An 11,462-nucleotide genomic window follows, 5' to 3' on the forward strand; every position below is an offset into this window, starting at 1 on the left:
ACAAGTAAAAATATCTGTCAATTTACACACGAGGGTTTGCAGTTACAAAGTTGTTATCTCATTACAGTAAAGGGTTTTTCTGAGAAAGGAGCGTTTTTCTATTAGTTGTGAAAATCCTACTCAAACACAGGACTGTTTTTATAGGAAGTGATAGTCATACCCTGGATTTAGCTTTGTTTTCACTCTGTACCTACGCTGGCATTTGAACTTCCTGTCAAATGTTGCTGCTGTATGTAGGGCTGCTTTTTATATATATTTTTATATTATATTTTATATAATATTTATTATATATTATATATTTGTCCATAATGTTAAAAAAAGTACAGCAGTGCTGTCGCTAAACACACCAGACTCCTCTGTAAAATATTGCAATTTTAGAAATGTCCTTGCTAAATGTTGGAGATTAACACAAGTTTTCAGGATTTTAAAGTCTTTTTAACTGACCTACAGTTCAGCATTGTTCAGTTTGATTCCTGTGTCAGACGTCTCGCTCATGACCCTTCCAGAAATGACACTTTCTGACCAATCAGTGGCCGGCAGTCTGTCAACGCCACATTTGAGTATCGTTTCAGCTCGCTTGGAACCTCCCTGGGGCAGGTACTAAAAAGCACCAGGTACCAGGTTCTGGCTCATCGCTCATGGAAAGCCGAGTCATGCTAGAACTGTATAGTGCGGCATCACAGATTGTTAATGTCTACTGATGATTCCATGTGTCCTTCTAAAGGTGTGTTGCATGCACCAGCCTGTCAGTGTGTGTGCTGCAGTGGGGGATTTGTGTCTGTAAATGTGCAGAATGTGCAGCTACATGCCTGCTGTCTTATATATCCGTCATGTGATTGTGTGCCAGCACACAAACCTGTTTATTTGAGATGTGGTGACTGATCTTCCAAAGAGGAAGACAGTTTGTCCTGTGGCAGGTTTTGACTTGCCTGTATGTGTGCATATGACACTGGAGCCGTGTGCCAGCAGCAGGTATAGACCTGCGATGGAGCTGGTGGAAGTTGGAGAGCAAATGTCAGGAGCACACCCACGTGTATTGTTTGTCTTCAGCTTTTTGTTTGTCTCCAATTTTCAGCCTGAACCAATTGGCAACCCACTGTGATGCCAGCCATTAGTTTGTAAACTGCAGTCTGAGGGCTTTAAGCCCAGCTGTAATCAGCTGACAGTCAGTTGACCGCAATCTCGTCACACTCCACTCCCAGTCACTGTCACACCAAGCTGGAACATTTAAATAACACTACTCCCTCACTTATTTCTTGCCACACCAATGCTGCCTCACACCTCTGCTGCTGACATAGCTTTGCTGCCACCCCTCCAGCCTCCAACTTCCGAGATCAGAGTTTGTTTAGAATGTTTTTGAATGTCTTGCTTGGTCTTGCTCTTGTACATGGGTTTCCTACCCTAACCCAATCTAGGGAGCATGTTAGTGTAGTGAGCCATCTACTCCATGCTATTTTCCCTTAAACTGGTTATATAATTAAACTATAATTTAAAGGGCTAACATGTTTTTTTTGCAATCAGTGAAATCAAGAGAGCACAGGTTTCAGGCACTTATGCATCAGCTTCACTTTCCAAACCCAGAGACTATGTCCATTTTTATATCCAGTCTATGTGCTGTGCCCACAAAACTTTGCAATGTGAGTGGTATGGTATTATACTCTCCTTGCACGTGGATGTATGCCTGTGGCCGTGTCTGTGCCAGGCACTCAGACAAATGCTAACTTTAGCATAATGTGTACATATGCTGCTGTTAAGCGCGACCACAAATACACAGTCTGGGGCTTTCCCTTTGTTTTAGCCGGAGTGAGGCCAAGCTAAGAGCTCAGATGAGGAAATGAAGTATACATGTATGATTTCTTTTATGACAGGAATGCCTTAATTGCAAGGGAGCTGTCAGACAAGGTCATTTACTTTGTTTGCATAAGAATGTAAGGTTTTGGTTGTGGCCTCCACTCTCCCTCCCACAGTTTTAAATAATCAGCCAACTAAATCCGTTTCTCAACCAGTACAAACCAGAAATGGGTTTCTGAAAAACCTAACAAGGTTGTGAGGAGAGGCAACTGCAATAAGAGAAAAGTGTTTTAAGGCAACAATGGACAGCGGAACAGACAGAAGCAGTGGCTATACAACAGCTTGGAAGGGTAGTTGTGTTTATAGAGTGTCTGATTGTGCATTGTAGGATCTGCATAGTGACACATATCTGTCAAATCTGAGGCCTCATGAAAAAAAACCTCAGAGCATCCAATATGGATTAGTGACCTTCTCTAATTTTGTTTTTCCCTGTATGTGCTTAGTTACTTGAATCTGATGTATTGAGCAGGTGCCTGAGGTTGTTTGCGTAAAGAAGATACTGCGTGGATCTTAGCGTGTTGCTCTGCGTCCTCGTGTCCTGTCTCATGCACACTCACATACAGCATGTGCTTGGTTTAATTGTCTGCCCTGTCTGTCCATATTAGCAGCCTGTTTGTTCCACAGGCCTGATGTTTTTTCAGGGCCCCCATAAGATCAGGCCCAGCCTAAGATGGGGGGAAAGGATATGGGAGGAGAAGACAAGGGAGGGTGGACCTGGTTGGTCAAAGTGTGTGTATGCATGTGAATGTGTGTATGCGTATATGGGGGGGGGGGGGGGGGGGGGGGGGTTCTTGCTATGGTGAATAACCCATAATCGGATCAGACGGGAGCGGCAGTATGAAGAGTTAAGGTCAAGCTGAGGTGCTGCCAACTTTGGTTAACTGCAAGTGAACCCTCCTCCAGCGGGACAGGTGCTCTCTCACAGCATTTCTGCCACTTTCTTGTTACCCGAGTTTCTCACCCCACCCACACCCTCCATCTCCAGCTCATTTCCTTCTCATGTCATTGTCCTTTTGTATTTGTCTCCTTTCCCCCCGACAAACCCCCGTTTTTAACAGTGAATTGAATTCAAAATCATAATAACAACTAACTAATAATCACTAAATCTTCTTACCCCGATGAGTTTGGGGCACTGGGTTTGAAAGCTGTCACATGAACAAAGTTTACTTATTAACTAGGAGTGTCATAAAATTGCACAGATGAAAGAAGGAGCCTCCTCACGTAGCATCATGAAAAGGTCATCTCTATCTACTGCATATCAGCCCACAGACGCACTTCCATTTCCGAGTTGGTGCAACACTCATGGCCTTTACAGAAATCAAATTCTGCACAAATGAAGACGAGTGTGCAGGGTGTTTCAGAGCTGTCAGCCATTTTTATACTACTAATGCATGTATGAATGAGGAAGAGTGCAGTGGAGCAGGAACCTGTCAGGGCTGAATGGCTCTTGGCTTTTAAAACCAAAACACCAAAAAAAAAAAAAAGGAATTCTAGAGTAGATTTTCCCATGTCAGGCAGGAGAGTGATATGGTGTGATTGTGAAAGAAGATTCCTGACATGCATCTGTCTTTGTGTGTGTGTGTGTGTGTGTGTGTGTGTGTGTGTGTGTGTCCTGGAGTCCCAGGTGCTTGCCAGTGCACGAATGCAGCCAATGTCTATACCTGTGTGCAGATGCCTGCAGACACTTGTGCAGCGCTTGGATGTGTGAGGGCACAGCATCGCAAAACACTACTGTCCCTGTGCATGTTTTATGCCGAGGCAGACAAGATTTGTGTACGAGCAAACGTTTCACAAAACATTTGTCTGCTGCTGCAGCATTTATGCTTGCATCAACATGAGAACAGAGAAGACGAAGAGGTTGCGTGTTTTTGTGTGCTGAAGAGGAAGCCACCACCGTGTGATAAATAGCTCTTATCTGTGGCTTTGTGCGTATTGCAGGGATGGCTGACAAACCACATTTCACATAAGAGAGCACACAGGTACATTGATGGAGGGTGCTGGTGTGAGAGAGGTGAGAGGCTACGGTTAGCGCCCCAGTTGTCTTATACACGCAGGAGCGCTCTTCACATCACAACTGAGCGTGTGACTACACACCTTGCAAAGTACTGCACATTTCACACGTCACCCGTCTGTTTCTCATTTTGCTCGAGATTAGTAGTGTTTGTGTGAGCATCTGTTTGCGTGCGTCATGCCTGTGCGTGTCTGTTTTTGCATGTCTTAGCAAACAGGAAGTCATGCATCAAACACTCGGTTTTCTGCCACTTTGCGTGCACACCTTATATCAGTGCGCATGTATGCATGTCACTATCTGTATTTGTGTCTCAGATGATGCACTCTGTGTTGGGTCAGGCGGTTTTATGTTCTTGTTATCTTAAATTAAAAGATAAATTATGTCTGGTGACCCCATTATGTGACAGTTGCTGGTCTTTGAAACAGGGGAAGCTCATTTTAGGCCCAGTTATCTATACATTGTTAAACACATTCTGCAAACAAGCAACTAACAAGGAAACCTGATATTTTGTAAAATGTTTGTAAAACTTTTTGTAAAAGATTATGTAAAACTTTGTAAGTGTGTATTTATCGCCGAGCAAAATAACACACAATGACCAGCTATTTGATACAGACTTCACAAATCCACACAGGACTGAGGCAGAAAAGGCTCCACTGTCGTGTATGTTTCTGCAACACTGTCAATCAAAAACCGGTTCCGCCTTTTAAACAGTTCCTCCAATCATCGTGCAGAAGCCCAGCTTGCACTCCCCCATCCACTTCCGTGTAAGCCCAGCTTCCCTGGAAGTGACAATTGTACTGCATTTCTGCAATCACCTATTCTACTGCCATTTTGATGGGTCATCACATCTTTTTCATCAACTGGCTGCATTTCCTCGACAGTGAGCATTAAACATAACAACACAAATTGTTATTTGTATATTGTGCAACGCGGGAGGTATATGATCCAGTGTTCTCAGAGCTTAACCCACTCGTCATGCTGCACTTCTTGTTGCTTCAGTGCATTAGGTAAAGCACTTTAAAATGCTTTTGCATGTGCACGTTTTTTTGCCCCGTGTGTTCTTACACTGGCTGAAGAAACCTTCACAGAAATGTCCACGCTCCTCGTCCATGGAAATACGGCGATTATTTTAGGCAGCGCATGTAATAAGACACACCGTGCCTGTGTGCGAATCCCACTCACGTCACAACTTTGTGTTTCACAGCATTTCATGTCTCATCTGTACAGTCCATGAATGAGTCACCTCAGCTTGGCTCACGAACAGTACAGAGTGTCCTCATTCACAACAATGTCTTACTCAACCGACCAACCAGAGGCCAGGACTCACCACAAGCACACAAGCAAGGTCCAATAGCAGGAGGCAATAGATCACCACAGTGTCTTCTCGAGGGGCTCAGGGTCACTTGATGTGTGTTTGAGGTGGAGAGGCACGTATGTGTTTCTCATTCATGTCTCTGGGCTCTGTTTTTCCACACTCAGCCAGGAGACTGGTTGATTGACAGCATGCACACACACACACACACACACGCAACTACACATGCACCGTCTATGCATCCCCCATACACAACCACAGACTTTACTGCACAACAACACAATGACGCACAACAGTGGATGTACACAGACATGCAGAGACACAGACAGGTGCATACTAGACACACCTGGGAACAGAACCCCCTCTCATTCACTCACTCACACACACACATATAGAGACATGGAGCCACCAAGATTTTCTATTTCAAGTCATCTCTGCCCCACATTCATCAGTACATGTACAGGAAACATGTTGTTATTGAAGTGCTTTGTACCAACCTATGTGGTTTTGTATGAGGTGTACTATCAGCACCATCTATATGTGGATCCGTGTGTTTGTGTTTTGTTTTGTTTTTTGTGTTTTTTTTAATCTCCTATCAAGCAAAGCATGCGTACACCGCTGCAGTGTTTGTAAACGTGTGCCCTTTGCTCCACCACATCATCGGATTTTGTTCATGTGTGTGTGTGTGTGATGTGGTTTCAACCATGCAGCATCTTAGAGGTTTCCAGTCAGTCTGCTCGGCAACCAGGCCTGCCAACAGATGAAGGAACTCAGTGTTCCGATGTTATCGTAAGCATCTTTGTCGCTTTCTATTTCCCCTTCTTACTTTCTCTCTTTCCTCTCAAAATTCCTTCTTTATGTTCACTGAAGGAACAAACAGACTTGGTGGAACATGTGATGAGGGTAACCTTTGCATTGTGTTTACAGTGTTTTGGAGAAACTATGTGGGTAGTTGAATTGTTCCTCAATAATAAGTGAAAGGGAACATCATGTGCACTTTTTTTAATATAATTTCCTTTTATTGTGCAGTGATGTTATTGTTTTGGAATTGACATTAATAATTCATTTATGTAATTCCTTAGTAGTTCCTTTTTGTTTACTTTGTAAACAAAGTGTTAACCCTAACCTTAACCATAACCAATTAAAGACTAACCCTAACCTTAACTTAACCACAATTCAAATTCAGCCTAAACTTAACCAGTTACTCAGACATTAGGTTCTACCTCATTAGGACCAGGTTTCAGTCTCTATGAAGACTACTGCTTGTGACAAGGTCAGTGTTTATAGAAAAGCTTCAAACTAATTCAAGACACAAACACACACACACACATACAGAGACAATATCCGTTGTTGCAGAGCATCCTATCCACCACTGCTGCTGCACAGAAACCAAACCAGACCGCTTTTGAAGAGGTTTCCTCCGGTGATGCAAAGACAAGCACCACAGGTGATTAGCACGAGATGAGAGGTGACAGTAACTGGAAAACACATGACTTTACAGGCCTGTCTTTTTTTTTTTCAAACTCCGCCGTTTCTTTATATATATATATTTCACCTAACCATTTTGCAGTAAACGGAGGCGATGACATGACTTAACCACTATTGTTGAATACAACATCAACATCCTATCGACAGACTCACTTACAGTAACTCATTATTAAGAGCAGATGGTTGACTCATTCATCAGTTGTTTTGATCTCCGAGATCAATAATGGCCTATGCTTTATAAGCACATTTAACTGCTTCCAGAGGCACCCGCCCAGTAAAAGCACTCATAATCCTGCCAGCAAAACTTGTTTTTTTGTTGTTTTATCAAACACCTAAAGACAAAGATGTGTCACTATTCTGTGCCACAGCAACTCATTTAACATGGAAGTCTGATATTGGCTAAATACACATTTGATCAAGTCAGTTAAATTCCATTCAGGTCTTTAAGTTATTGGCGTAATTTACCAGCATACGTGGAACAGAACAATATTAATATTATTAGTTACTTTTCCTGCTACACGTTCAAAGCTACAGAAACACTCCCCTGTTTCCTGTAACAGACACTGAATGATTTAGTGAGCGACATAAAGGTTTCAGACATATTGAGTCATCACAGTTTGGGATGATAACCGACAGGTCACACAATTACTATTTTCAAAGAATAGTATTAGCTCAAATCACTGTATAGACAACCTTGGATTTTCTTCAGTTGAAAAGAAAAATTCACCTTATCTTTCACTTATCTTTACACATTTGTGGTGGCGCATGTGCTTATTCTCCTGCACCAGATCATTCTGGCCACCATCATGTACACTATACACTTTACACATTAAACATGGAAATGGACACGTTCACCTTCTCATTCCTTCATAAACGTACCATTCCCTCACATCATTCTGTTCTCTCCTTACTTCTACCAAAAAGAAAAGCCCAGCACTGCACCCAGTGTGTAGGCATATTGATTTTTAAACCCCCACCGCCACCTTTCCCATCCCACAATGGAGCAGAGTGGGGGCTCTTTATGAACTTGGCAAACTTCTTTTTTCCCCCTTTCTTTCTTTTACAGTCTCATAAATAGGTACGAAAGAAAGAGCCAAGGAGGGGGGGTGGGGAGAAAAAGGGACACAAAAGAGGTAAGCAGGGGGTCCTGAGATGGAGGGGTGGGGGTAGGTGGGGCCTTCTACTCTCCTTCAACGAGGCTGTTTCTGCCTTTGATGTTCAGCGGTAAAGCGAGGTTTCATCAAGTGCACTGGTGTGGAAGTGTGTGTGTGTGTGTGTGTGTTTGGGGGGGGGGGGGTGAAGCGAACTTGATGGGCTTCGGAAGTGCGGATAAAAAGAAGCACAGCTGGACTGATGGGAATGATGAGAGCCTCCCCCCTCTCCCCTGCACACACACACTCACAAACACACACACTCACATGCACATCCCTGGTGTTGTTGTCAGTCATTGTGCTTGTAAAAAGCCCCTGTGTTTCGGCTCCACCCCTCATTTTCCTCTAATGGTCAGGTGCTTCTGTTCTAACCCACAGAAATCAATCAGCAGTCTGCTAGTTGTCTAGCTGCCTGAATGGTGTGTGTGTGTGTGTGTGTGTGTGTGCACGCGCCTCTCTCTCTTTGACTATAAAACTGTAGCTGAGTTATTGCAAAAAGCCGATAACTACAAAAAAAACAGAAAGTGCTGTCTGATTCAGTGAAGTTATGACTCACCATTGTTTAAACAGTTTCTCCCTCCCCTCAGTGTTCCCCAGCCCACTATCTAACGGAGTGTCAGACAGCCATGTGAGTCAATACCTTCAACCCACACACACGTTAATTTGACTTTAATGGCTGATTTATTCTCAGTAAAGCCACACAATAACACATTAATAACAAACCAGAGGCTTTTCATTTTTGACACATGCATTTTGCGAAACCCATTTGGTCACATGTTCAACCTCATGTAAAGAACGTGAGTATTTTAGCCTAATCCCAACATCCCAGAAACATAGATTCAAGTTCATAGTCTGTCATACTCACACTTAACAAGTTCTGCGGACCATTTGGTTAGTTATGGATTCATTCATTTTCATGATTCCATATGTTTTCAAATGAGATAAGGATGTACGGAGAGTTGAGAGTACAGATCTCCACCTGTTGTTGATTTTTTGCCAGTTTCTAGCATGCAGAATGGGCTCAGATGTCTACTAGTGGTTCTGTATGTTTCGTACCGGCTACATGTTCATCGTGATGCAAATTAGAATGAGCATGGCTCTTGTGGAAAGATGCCGCCACCGTATGATTTCCGGCAACAGCACTGCAGTTTATACATCGTCTCCTTCTACTTCCAAGTCAAAGAACTCCAGTCCAACTCTAGTCCGACTAAGCGTATACATGCAGGAGTTATCGGACTATGAATCACATTATCCAGGTATGTTAGTCCGACTAAAACTAGCTGGATTTTAAACCTAAAAATGTTATTAGTCCGACTTTAATCTGACTTTTAATCCTGACTACTGATAGTTTTTTCTTTCAATGAATGAGAAGACAGTTCAGACTTCAATTTTAAATGTTCACCATGTGTAAGCAGATGCCTTAAATGCCGAGTAGTTTTGTCTGACATGAAAATCAAACCTGTGATGTTGTGAATATACTATTTAGTTTCTAAACACATATAAAATCCCCTGTCTACGTTGTTGTGATGTGTTTGAAGGACTCAATTCTGGATTAAAGGTCTGGTCAATGTTTTTTGCCTGGTGTCCAGCCTTGTGCCCAGTCTGGCACATGGACACTGCCAGGTGTCCACTGCCCAGGGCCAGACAGCACACGCACGTCCTGCCACCTTTCACTCACTTTAATGGGTGGCAGTGTGAATGCATGATGGCACCAACTCCGGCCTTTGGTGGGCAGCAGGCCTGGAAGAACAGATCCTCTTATAAAAACCAGTGAAAAGATAGAGAGAGTTATAAAATGAAAGGCTGACGCCATAAAGCACTGCTTCAACAAGGACACACAGGGAAAGCAGAGAATCGTCAAAACAAGTTACCCACCCACCCTCTCTCTTTCTCTCTCACACACACACACACACACACACATCAGCTTGCCAGCCCCCAACATTTACATTAGAAGAGGAAGGACGCAGTGGGCCTGTGGAGAAATAGAGGGATAAGGAGGAGAGGTTGGACACGCTATTGGAGGTTGTAAACACTGTAAGACAGTATCTCCATGGAAGCCCGCGCTCTTCTCTGAGGCATCTCACCCCCCTCTCTATCCAGCTGCCATCTCCCCCTTCCCGCCAGCCTTTCCAAAGCCAAGTACCCTGACCATCGGGCCCCAAATCGGCCCCTCGCCTCGCCTGCCAGCCTCGCTGTCCAGCACAGCAGATGTGCACAGAGGAGTGGCCTTGGGTGACTGAATCCCCTGGGCTTTACAGAGGGCAAGGGAGGAGGAAAGATGATCCTCGTGGCCTTGACGGGGCTTGTGGGACCAAGGCCTTGTGTTTGGAGAGAGTTTATTGTGGTGTACACGTGTGGGTGCAAGCATGTTCACATGAACATACATGTGTAAATATGTTTATATATTGTGGACGGAGTTATCTGAGTTACCGAATATACGGCTTTAGTGCCTCTTGTATAATAAGTACTGATGGTCAAAAACAGTAAAAAAAAATGTATTAGCAATTGATCAAATGATGACTATTATGAAATGGGACTACTCATCACGACAAATCCATACAGACTTAACAAACGACTTCCCTTCAACTCTACACAGCTTCCTTTTATTTATCTTTTTTTTTATTTGTCTGTTAACTCCTCTGTGTATTACTTTACGGTTCAAATGGGCAGTGGAAAGGGAACTTGGCTTGTAACTGGAGGGTCGCTGGTTCAAGTCCCCACCAGATCAAAAGGGACTGGGGTACCCTTGAGCAAGGTAACCAACCCCCATTGCTCCCTGGGTGCTACTCTAATTTTAGGATGGGTCAAATGCAGCAAAATAATTTAAAATAAAGTATAAGATTTAGGGCAAAAAGGGCAAACACATTCTCCATGTAGACTTTATAGAGTCAAGTTTGCTTAATTTGTCTCAGAAGTAAAACTAAAGCTTTGATTTAAGCTCACTTATATGTTATTACATGATCTGGCTGATCTGTGCAGCTTTTTTCTCTGAGTGTGTTTGTGTTAAAAGCTGGTCAGATTTAAATTCAACCAAGGTACCTTGGGAAGTTTAAAAAAGCATGTCCCTGATGGTCTAGTGGTCAGGATTCGGTGCTCTCACCGCCGCGGCCTGGGTTCGATTCCCGGTCAGGGAAGATAATTATGTCTCAAGCTTGAATGCTTGCCAGACTGGGCAAGTTACTTGGCTTAAAATGCCAATTAATTTAGTGCCCTGCTTCCCTCCTGAAGGAAGGATGCGATGATGAAGGGGAAGAGGAAAGCAGGTGGCTTAAAATGGTATTCAGCCTTGAATGAGCCTCCTTTGGACCCATTATAGTGCATTTATTATTTGACAGACAGAAGCCAAGTCACTACATGAAATATGCTTTGGACAGACCAGACAGGAAGACCGCAGTTATTAACGCAGATAAAGTCAAAGGTCTTGCTGTTTTAGCAGCGCTATAATGACACACACAATAATTATTTCTCAATATCTTTATTGGAACACATCCAGAAAATACAGGAAATATGTATACAGCTTTAAAATAACATTTGTTTTTGTTGTCGAAAAAAAAAAACCTGCTTCTACAGGTTAAAGTGTCAAGTATTTAGTGTGACCTTACACTTGAACAATCGCACGACCTTGGCTCTCTGCCACAGACATAAAAAC

The 11,462-nt window shown here is 43.2% G+C and overlaps 1 non-coding gene across 1 annotated transcript; it reads left to right on the plus strand.

The window, feature by feature from the left end:
• Window positions 1–10,875: 10,875 nt before the first annotated feature.
• trnae-cuc (transfer RNA glutamic acid (anticodon CUC)) lies at window positions 10,876–10,947 on the plus strand. The gene has a single exon. It is a non-coding gene; the product is annotated as a tRNA-Glu (tRNA).
• Window positions 10,948–11,462: the final 515 nt, after the last annotated feature.

The sequence above is a fragment of the Solea solea genome, chromosome 15 (assembly GCF_958295425.1).
Source record: "Solea solea chromosome 15, fSolSol10.1, whole genome shotgun sequence".
Taxonomy (NCBI): Eukaryota; Metazoa; Chordata; class Actinopteri; order Pleuronectiformes; family Soleidae; genus Solea; species Solea solea.